The sequence below is a fragment of the Anastrepha obliqua genome, unplaced genomic scaffold (assembly GCF_027943255.1).
Source record: "Anastrepha obliqua isolate idAnaObli1 unplaced genomic scaffold, idAnaObli1_1.0 ptg000027l, whole genome shotgun sequence".
In the NCBI taxonomy this organism is placed as follows: domain Eukaryota; kingdom Metazoa; phylum Arthropoda; class Insecta; order Diptera; family Tephritidae; genus Anastrepha; species Anastrepha obliqua.
This window is the reverse complement of record NW_026562185.1, coordinates 205,001-216,110: the sequence shown is the minus strand read 5'-3', so window position 1 is coordinate 216,110 and position 11,110 is coordinate 205,001. Positions and strand designations below refer to the sequence as shown.

Below are 11,110 nucleotides of genomic sequence, written 5' to 3'. Positions count from 1 at the left end.
CACCGCTATGGTACAGCTACGCACAACACACCACGCCGAAAAACAACGGCACGCCCGCAAAAGTTGTAAACAACTTAATGGAAAATTTCCAACGCTGTATCTAGCAGCACTCACAAACACGCACTCTGTGTCTATAGCACGGAGTATATTGGCACTCACTGGAGTGTCCAACAACACTACCGTACGGCACTTTCAATTATTCGTAAACACTGTACAGCTACTACAAAGTAGCGTCACTCGGACAACGGCACTCACTAGCGCAATAAATTGTAAACACTGTACCGCTATGGTACAGCCACAACAATATTAGCGTCACTCGCACAACTGTAATACACCGGTTATCACACACGAATATAAACGCAAAAGAAATCGCAAAAATCGCTAATCACCACTTAGCACACGACACGTCCGCACTATTCAACAGTCAAACTGAGAATGAGTAGATAGGGACAGTAGGAATCTCGTTAATCCATTCATGCGCGTCACTAATTAGATGACGAGGCATTTGGCTACCTTAAGAGAGTCATAGTTACTCCCGCCGTTTACCCGCGCTTACTTGAATTTCTTCACTTTGACATTCAGAGCACTGGGCAGAAATCACATTGTGTCAACACCCGTTAGGGCCATCACAATGCTTTGTTTTAATTAGACAGTCGGATTCCCCAAGTCCGTGCCAGTTCTGAATTGATTGTTAATTGATAATCGTTATAATTTAAAAGGAATATATATCGAATGATATAATTCCTTAAAAATTTTAGCAAGAAAGTTCCACAATTGGCTACGTAACTACTATCCGGGGAACAAGAATCGTAATTCTCTATTTACCCAGAACGAGTACATAAACCATGGTATTGCTTCCCAATCAAGCCCGACTATCTCAATCTTCAGAGCCAATCCTTATCCCGAAGTTACGGATCTAATTTGCCGACTTCCCTTACCTACATTATTCTATCGACTAGAGACTCTTCACCTTGGAGACCAGCTGCGGATATTGGTACGGCCTGTTGAGAAGTTTGCGTGACCCCACCATAAATTTTCAAGGTCCGAGGAGAAAATATCGACACAACAGTAAATGTCATGCTCTTCTAGTCCATCTACCATATCTCTCTTCGAAAGACTTCCATGGTAGTACGACTATAAAACAGAAAAGAAAACTCTTCCGATATCTCTCGACGGCTTCTTTATGGTCGTTCCTGTTGCCAGGATGAGCACAAGGCCCATTTTTAATAACAAACGGATACTCAACAGGTTACGGAATTGGAACCGTATTCCCTTTCGTTCAAAATAATTCAAGTATTTTAATTATTTTTAAATATATTTTTATTAATATTTTTTTTTATTAAAAACTTGAAAATTTTCGGCTTTCGCCTTGAACTTAGGACCGACTAACTCGTGATCAACCACTGTTCACACGAAACCCTTCTCCACTTCAGTCCTCCAAGGTCTCATTCGATTATTTGCTACTACCACCAAGATCTGTACCAATAGCGGCTCCATGCAGGCTTACGCCAAACACTTCTAAGCACACTATTGTACCCTCCTACTCACTAAAGTTTCAAAATTTATAAATCAATCGAAATTGTTTTATAAATCATCTACTTTAGCGGTAATGTATAGGTATACAACTTAAGCGCCATCCATTTTAAGGGCTAGTTGCTTCGGCAGGTGAGTTGTTACACACTCCTTAGCGGATTACGACTTCCATGTCCACCGTCCTGCTGTTTTAAGCAACCAACGCCTTTCATGGTATCTGCATGAGTTGTTAATTTAGGCACCGTAACATTACGTTTGGTTCATCCCACAGCGCCAGTTCTGCTTACCAAAAGTGGCCCACTGGGCACATTATATCATAACCTCAACCTTCATATCAAGAAAGGTGAGGTTCTTACCCATTTAAAGTTTGAGAATAGGTTAAAATCGTTTCGACCCTAAGGCCTCTAATCATTCGCTTTACCAGATAAGATTATTTTATATAATTTTTAAATGCACCAGCTATCCTGAGGGAAACTTCGGAGGGAACCAGCTACTAGATGGTTCGATTGGTCTTTCGCCCCTATACTCAATTCTGACAATCGATTTGCACGTCAGAACTGTTTCGGTCTTCCATCAGGGTTTCCCCTGACTTCAACCTGATCAAGTATAGTTCACCATCTTTCGGGTCACAGCATATATGCTCAAGGTACGCTCCAGTTAGAGGTATAAATAATAATAAATTATCATTATACATAACTATATGGAACGCCCCGGGATTGAATTAATTGACTATTTATTAAAAAATAGACTAAAAATTAATCCCATTATATTTAAGTTAAGTTAATTATGCCATTAAGTTTAATATAACTCAATGACTTGCACATATGTTAGACTCCTTGGTCCGTGTTTCAAGACGGGTCCCGAAGGTATCCTGAATCTTTCGCATTGTTAATCATATAAATGCATACAAATAAATATTAATATCATAGATATTAAATTTTTTGTAAAATTCAAAAAATGAATTTTAGCATTATATATAATAAAATCTATCAACACTTTATCAAATCATTAGTATTTATTTTATGTTAATATGCTTAAAAAGCAAATTAATTTAAATAAACTTAATATCACCAATGATCTTTTGATAAATACTTTATTATGTTAATAGATTACAATGTCCTTATATGAAAAAAATGCACATTATTTTTTTAATTATTTAATGATGAATTTTTCATAATGGATATTCAGGTTCATCGGGCTTAACCTCTAAGCAGTTTCACGTACTATTTAACTCTCTATTCAGAGTTCTTTTCAACTTTCCCTCACGGTACTTGTTTACTATCGGTCTCATGGTTATATTTAGTTTTAGATGGAGTTTACCACCCACTTAGTGCTGCACTATCAAGCAACACGACTCTTTGGAAATATCTTTCTAGTAATCATTAACGTTATACGGGCCTGGCACCCTCTATGGGTAAATGGCCTCATTTAAGAAGGACTTAAATCGTTAATTTCTCATACTAGATATTAAGATATTCCATACACTGCATCTCACATTTGACATATAGACAAAGTGACTTAGTGCTGAACTATTTTCTTTTCGCTCGCCGCTACTAAGAAAATCCTTGTTAGTTTCTTTTCCTCCCCTCATTAATATGCTTAAATTCAGGGGGTAATCCCATATGAGTTGAGGTTGTTTTAATATTCTTTTTTTATCTTCTCACAATTTAATAAAAAAATTATATCATCTTTTCATCTCTATTTTTCTTTTCTCCTTTTATATATTGTAAATATATAAAAATAATAATAATGTAAAATGAGGCAATCCTAGAATAAAAAATTTAATTTTTATGCTAGACATTCCTCCTTTTAATTACATATATAAATTATTATTTTATATATATATATAAATAATATGAAAATTTTTTGTAAAGAATACTTAGATTCAATATTTTCATCATTTCATTTTATTTGAGAGGATTTTTTTTTTAAAGAATATATAATAAATAAAATTCATTATATATCTTTATTTTTTTTGCTATTAATATTATGAATTATTTAAAATCCAATAATATACACATTTGCTTAAATTCAATTATTTTTATAAAAGAATAAGCAACTTATTTAGCATAGTCTTACAACCCTCAACCATATGTAGTCCAAGCAGTACTTTAAAATTGAATTTAATGTACATAACAGCATGGACTGCGATATGCGTTCAAAATGTCGATGTTCATGTGTCCTGCAGTTCACACGATGACGCACAGTTTGCTGCGTTCTTCATCGACCCATGAGCCAAGTGATCCACCGCTTAGAGTATTTTTTTATTTATTTTTATTTATAACAAATGTCAATTTTTTTTTGCATATATTAATTGAAAGAGTAAAATTAAATAATATTAATAATATATAAATTGATTTTCTTTCAATAATATATATCAAATATATTTAACTCTAAACATTTTTATTAAGTTGCGAATGTCTTAGTTCAACAATAATACAGTGGTGGTATTTATTATGATTCAATTATTTTGTATTTTTTTAATCATTTTATGTATATATAATAATATAATAAATATATACCACTTTTGTTATTGTGAACAAATTAACTTATCATTCAATCAAATGAATAATAAGTACAACTTTTTATTTTCATGTTTAAAGGTTTTTAAAAGAAAAAAATAAGAAAAAACATTACAAAATGTACCATCATATATTATATTTAATATGATATAATTGATGGATCACAAATTGAATGAAAAAGAATAAAAAGAATTATGGATTCAAAATAATTATATAAATTTTTTTTTTTTTTTTCTTTTTTTTTTTTTTTTTTTTTCTTTTTGTTCGTTTGTTTGCTTGTCTGTTTGTTTGTTTGTTTGTTTGTTTTTCTTACGGATATGGAACACAATAATGATCCTTCCGCAGGTTCACCTACGGAAACCTTGTTACGACTTTTACTTCCTCTAAATAATCAAGTTCGGTCAACTTTTGCGAAACAACCGTGACACACGAGGCGTCACAGTGATCACGTCCGGAGACCTCACTAAATAATTCAATCGGTAGTAGCGACGGGCGGTATGTACAAAGGGCAGGGACTTAATCAATGCGAGTTAATAACTCGCACTTACTGGGAATTCCAAGTTCATGTGAACAGTTTCAGTTCACAATCCCAAGCATGAAAGTGGTTCAGCGGTTTACCCGGACCTCTCGGTCTAGGAAATACACGTTGATACTTTCATTGTAGCGCGCGTGCAGCCCAGGACATCTAAGGGCATCACAGACCTGTTATTGCTCAATCTCGTTACTGCTAGACGCAATTTGTCCATTTAAGAAGCTAGTGTCCTTATAATGGGACAAACCAACAGGTACGACTCCACTTATATAAACACATTCAAACACTTGTACATTCAAGATGTACGCATGAAAGAAGGCTATATAAGTTTCAACATCATAATCCTGAAAGCATCTATTTAATATATTTGAGTCTCGTTCGTTATCGGAATTAACCAGACAAATCACTCCACGAACTAAGAACGGCCATGCACCACCACCCATAGATTCGAGAAAGAGCTATCAATCTGTCTTACACGCTTATGTTCGGACCTGGTAAGTTTTCCCGTGTTGAGTCAAATTAAGCCGCAGGCTCCACTCCTGGTGGTGCCCTTCCGTCAATTCCTTTAAGTTTCAGCTTTGCAACCATACTTCCCCCGGAGCCCAAAAGCTTTGGTTTCCCGGGAAGCGACTGAGAGAGCCATAGTAGTAGCTACACCCAATTGCTAGCTGGCATCGTTTATGGTTAGAACTAGGGCGGTATCTGATCGCCTTCGAACCTCTAACTTTCGTTCTTGATTAATGAAAACATCTTTGGCAAATGCTTTCGCTTAAGTTAGTCTTACGACGGTCCAAGAATTTCACCTCTCGCGTCGTAATACTAATGCCCCCAAACTGCTTCTATTAATCATTACCTCTTGATCTAAAAACCAATGAAAGTAGAACAGAGGTCTTATTTCATTATTCCATGCACAAAATATTCAGGCATTTGGAGCCTGCTTTAAGCACTCTAATTTGTTCAAAGTAATTGTACCGGCCCACAACAACACTCGATGAAGAGCACTGAAGTAGGTTTAAATAGGAGGAATATATAAAAAATACATTGTATTAATTATATATAAGAACTCCACCGGTAATACGCTTACATACATAAGGTAATGTACATACCACAATATATAGTTGTACTACCCGTATGAAGCACAAATTCAACTACGAACGTTTTAACCGCAACAACTTTAATATACGCTATTGGAGCTGGAATTACCGCGGCTGCTGGCACCAGACTTGCCCTCCAATAGGTCCTTGTTAAAGGATTTAAAGTGTACTCATTCCAATTACAGGGCCTCGGATATGAGTCCTGTATTGTTATTTTTCGTCACTACCTCCCCGAACTGGGAGTGGGTAATTTACGCGCCTGCTGCCTTCCTTAGATGTGGTAGCCGTTTCTCAGGCTCCCTCTCCGGAATCGAACCCTGATTCCCCGTTACCCGTTGCAACCATGGTAGTCCTAGATACTACCATCAAAAGTTGATAGGGCAGACATTTGAAAGATCTGTCGTCGGTACGGGACCATACGATCTGCAAGTTATCTAGAGTTCAACCAATTTAACGATCAAATGATCGCTTGGTTTTAGTCTAATAAAAGCACACGTTCCATAAGGTCCGTGTTTATATTGCATGTATTAGCTCTAGAATTACCACAGTTATCCAAGTAACTGTTAACGATCTATGGAACCATAACTGATATAATGAGCCTTTTGCGGTTTCACTTTTAATTTGTTTGTACTTAGACATGCATGGCTTAATCTTTGAGACAAGCATATAACTACTGGCAGGATCAACCAGAATAATATTTTTATTTATATATTTTTCTTTGTTTTTCATATTTGAAAATTTCATAAATTACGGTGTATATAAAAAGTAAAGGGACGACCCCCCTTTAGCTTTTCTTATTAAAAATTCAAAAACCGTTTTTTATGAAAAAGAATTTTCGTTCTCTATATTATATATTTTATATAAAAATATAAGAACGATATTTCTTCTTAATATTTGCCAATTTTCAAATAATTTATCATTCTTAATAACATTTTACTTTTTTTTCAAATGCATTTTTAATGTAATAATTTCATATATTACATAATTTTTCTCTTTGAATTGAAATTAATAATTTCATAATTCTATTTTTTAATCATAAATATATATGATTGAAAAAATTTTCTCCTCTTTTCCTTTGTTTAAAATTTAATTTTTCTTATAAATTTTTGTTTTTCTTATTTTTTTCTCTTCATCATCTGTTTAATTTCCTGTATTTATACAAGAAACAAACAGTTGAGGATAATTTCTATGTAATGCTAGTATAGAATATAAAATTTTGAATTCAAAAATTTATTTCTATTTAAACTAACTATAGAAAACCAGGAATAAAATACAATAACACCAATATGCCATAACATGTTAGTATAGAATATAGATTCTTCATATATGTATATATATTCGAAAATTTTTTCTATTTAAACTAACGTATGGAAAACCAGGAATAAAATCATAATATTACCAGTTTAATATGGCTCAAATTCGAGTTTCATATAGTTATGATTCGATTTATATGCTTCAATATCATTGGTTAGTTAACTTTTGATATTTTCATATTATATCACATGCCTTCACCGTGAGTGTTTTTTGCCATGCACACCTCACATTGTCAAAAATGTATGGGAAAAATTTATTTCAATACATTTCAGTTTGATTTGAAATGTCTTTATTATATATTTTAGTGCCAATATGCCAAGGTTATATTCCATAACTTGCTATTTAAACTAACGTATGGAAAACCAGGTATAAAATCACAATATTACCAGTTTAATATGGCTCAAATTCGAGTTTCATATAGTTATGATTCGATTTATATGCTTCAATATCATTGGTTAGTTAACTTTTGATATTTTCATATTATATCACATGCCTTCACCGTGAGTGTTTTTTGCCATGCACACCTCACATTGTCAAAAATGTATGGGAAAAATTTATTTCAATACATTTCAGTTTGATTTGAAATGTCTTTATTATATATTTTAGTGCCAATATGCCAAGGTTATATTCCATAACTCTCTATTTAAACTAACGTATGGAAAACCAGGCATAAAATCACAATATTACCAGTTTAATATGGCTCAAATTCGAGTTTCATATAGTTATGATTCGATTTATATGTTTCAATATCATTGGTTAGTTAACTTTTGATATTTTCATATCATTTCACATGCCTTCACCGTGAGTGTTTTTTGCCATGCACACCTCACATTGTCAAAAATGTATGGGAAAAATTCATTTCAATACATTTCAGTTTGATTTGAAATGTCTTTATTATATATTTTAGTGCCAATATGCCAAGGTTATATTCCATAACATGTTAGTATAGCTAATATGAATTCTTCATATATGTATATATATTCGAAAATTTTTTCTATTTAAACTAACGTATGGAAAAAACCAGGCATAAAATCACAATATTACCAGTTTAATATGGCTTAAATTCGAGTTTCATATAGTTATGATTCGATTTATATGCTTCAATATCGTTGGTTAGTTAACTTTTGATATTTTCATATTATATCACATGCCTTCACCGTGAGTGTTTTTTGCCATGCACACCTCACATTGTCAAAAATGTATGGGAAAAATTTATTTCAATACATTTCAGTTTGATTTGAAATGTCTTTATTATATATTTTAGTGCCAATATGCCAAGGTTATATTCCATAACTCTCTATTTAAACTAACGTATGGAAAACCAGGCATAAAATCACAATATTACCAGTTTAATATGGCTCAAATTCGAGTTTCATATAGTTATGATTCGATTTATATGCTTCAATATCATTGGTTAGTTAACTTTTGATATTTTCATATTATATCACATGCCTTCACCGTGAGTGTTTTTTGCCATGCACACCTCACATTGTCAAAAATGTATGGGAAAAATTCATTTCAATACATTTCAGTTTGATTTGAAATGTCTTTATTATATATTTTAGTGCCAATATGCCAAGGTTATATTCCATAACTTTCTATTTAAACTAACGTATGGAAAACCAGGCATAAAATCACAATATTACCAGTTTAATATGGCTTAAATTCGAGTTTCATATAGTTATGATTCGATTTATATGCTTCAATATCATTGGTTAGTTAACTTTTGATATTTTCATATTATATCACATGCCTTCACCGTGAGTGTTTTTTGCCATGCACACCTCACATTGTCAAAAATGTATGGGAAAAATTCATTTCAATACATTTCAGTTTGATTTGAAATGTCTTTATTATATATTTTAGTGCCAATATGCCAAGGTTATATTCCATAACTCTCTATTTAAACTAACGTATGGAAAACCAGGCATAAAATCACAATATTACCAGTTTAATATGGCTCAAATTCGAGTTTTATATAGTTATGATTCGATTTATATGCTTCAATATCATTGGTTAGTTAACTTTTGATATTTTCATATTATATCACATGCCTTCACCGTGAGTGTTTTTTGCCATGCACACCTCACATTGTCAAAAATGTATGGGAAAAATTCATTTCAATACATTTCAGTTTGATTTGATATGTCTTTATTATATATTTTAGTGCCAATATGCCAAGGTTATATTCCATAACTCTCTATTTAAACTAACGTATGGAAAACCAGGCATAAAATCACAATATTACCAGTTTAATATGGCTCAAATTCGAGTTTCATATAGTTATGATTCGATTTATATGCTTCAATATCATTGGTTAGTTAACTTTTGATATTTTCATATTATATCACATGCCTTCACCGTGAGTGTTTTTTGCCATGCACACCTCACATTGTCAAAAATGTATGGGAAAAATTCATTTCAATACATTTCAGTTTGATTTGAAATGTCTTTATTATATATTTTAGTGCCAATATGCCAAGGTTATATTCCATAACTTGCTATTTAAACTAACGTATGGAAAACCAGGCATAAAATCACAATATTACCAGTTTAATATGGCTCAAATTCGAGTTTCATATAGTTATGATTCGATTTATATGCTTCAATATCATTGGTTAGTTAACTTTTGATATTTTCATATTATATCACATGCCTTCACCGTGAGTGTTTTTTGCCATGCACACCTCACATTGTCAAAAATGTATGGGAAAAATTTATTTCAATACATTTCAGTTTGATTTGAAATGTCTTTATTATATATTTTAGTGCCAATATGCCAAGGTTATATTCCATAACTCTCTATTTAAACTAACGTATGGAAAACCAGGCATAAAATCACAATATTACCAGTTTAATATGGCTCAAATTCGAGTTTCATACAGTTATGATTCGATTTATATGCTTCAATATCATTGGTTAGTTAACTTTTGATATTTTCATATTATATCACATGCCTTCACCGTGAGTGTTTTTTGCCATGCACACCTCACATTGTCAAAAATGTATGGGAAAAATTCATTTCAATACATTTCAGTTTGATTTGAAATGTCTTTATTATATATTTTAGTGCCAATATGCCAAGGTTATATTCCATAACATGTTAGTATTAGAATATAGATTCTTCATATATGTATATATATTCGAAAATTTTTTCTATTTAAACTAACGTATGGAAAACCAGGCATAAAATCACAATATTACCAGTTTAATATGGCTTAAATTCGAGTTTCATATAGTTATGATTCGATTTATATGCTTCAATATCATTGGTTAGTTAACTTTTGATATTTTCATATTATATCACATGCCTTCACCGTGAGTGTTTTTTGCCATGCACACCTCACATTGTCAAAAATGTATGGGAAAAATTCATTTCAATACATTTCAGTTTGATTTGAAATGTCTTTATTATATATTTTAGTGCCAATATGCCAAGGTTATATTCCATAACTCTCTATTTAAACTAACGTATGGAAAACCAGGCATAAAATCACAATATTACCAGTTTAATATGGCTCAAATTCGAGTTTCATATAGTTATGATTCGATTTATATGCTTCAATATCATTGGTTAGTTAACTTTTGATATTTTCATATTATATCACATGCCTTCACCGTGAGTGTTTTTTGCCATGCACACCTCACATTGTCAAAAATGTATGGGAAAAATTCATTTCAATACATTTCAGTTTGATTTGAAATGTCTTTATTATATATTTTAGTGCCAATATGCCAAGGTTATATTCCATAACTCTCTATTTAAACTAACGTATGGAAAACCAGGCATAAAATCACAATATTACCAGTTTAATATGGCTCAAATTCGAGTTTCATATAGTTATGATTCGATTTATATGCTTCAATATCATTGGTTAGTTAACTTTTGATATTTTCATATTATATCACATGCCTTCACCGTGAGTGTTTTTTGCCATGCACACCTCACATTGTCAAAAATGTATGGGAAAAATTAATTTCAATACATTTCAGTTTGATTTGAAATGTCTTTATTATATATTTTAGTGCCAATATGCCAAGGTTATATTCCATAACTTTCTATTTAAACTAACGTATGGAAAACCAGGCATAAAATCACAATATTACCAGTTTAA

The 11,110-nt window shown here is 32.1% G+C and overlaps 1 non-coding gene and 2 pseudogenes across 1 annotated transcript; all 3 read right to left on the bottom strand.

Moving 5' to 3' along the window:
* Positions 1–399: 399 nt before the first annotated feature.
* LOC129251501 (large subunit ribosomal RNA) lies at positions 400–3,169 on the bottom strand (annotated as a pseudogene).
* A 442-nt stretch (positions 3,170–3,611) lies between these two features.
* LOC129251510 (5.8S ribosomal RNA) lies at positions 3,612–3,792 on the bottom strand (annotated as a pseudogene).
* Positions 3,793–4,383: 591 nt separating this feature from the next.
* LOC129251533 (small subunit ribosomal RNA) lies at positions 4,384–6,374 on the bottom strand. The gene has a single exon (XR_008582989.1). It is a non-coding gene; the product is annotated as a small subunit ribosomal RNA (ribosomal RNA).
* Between the last annotated feature and the right edge of the window lie 4,736 nt (positions 6,375–11,110).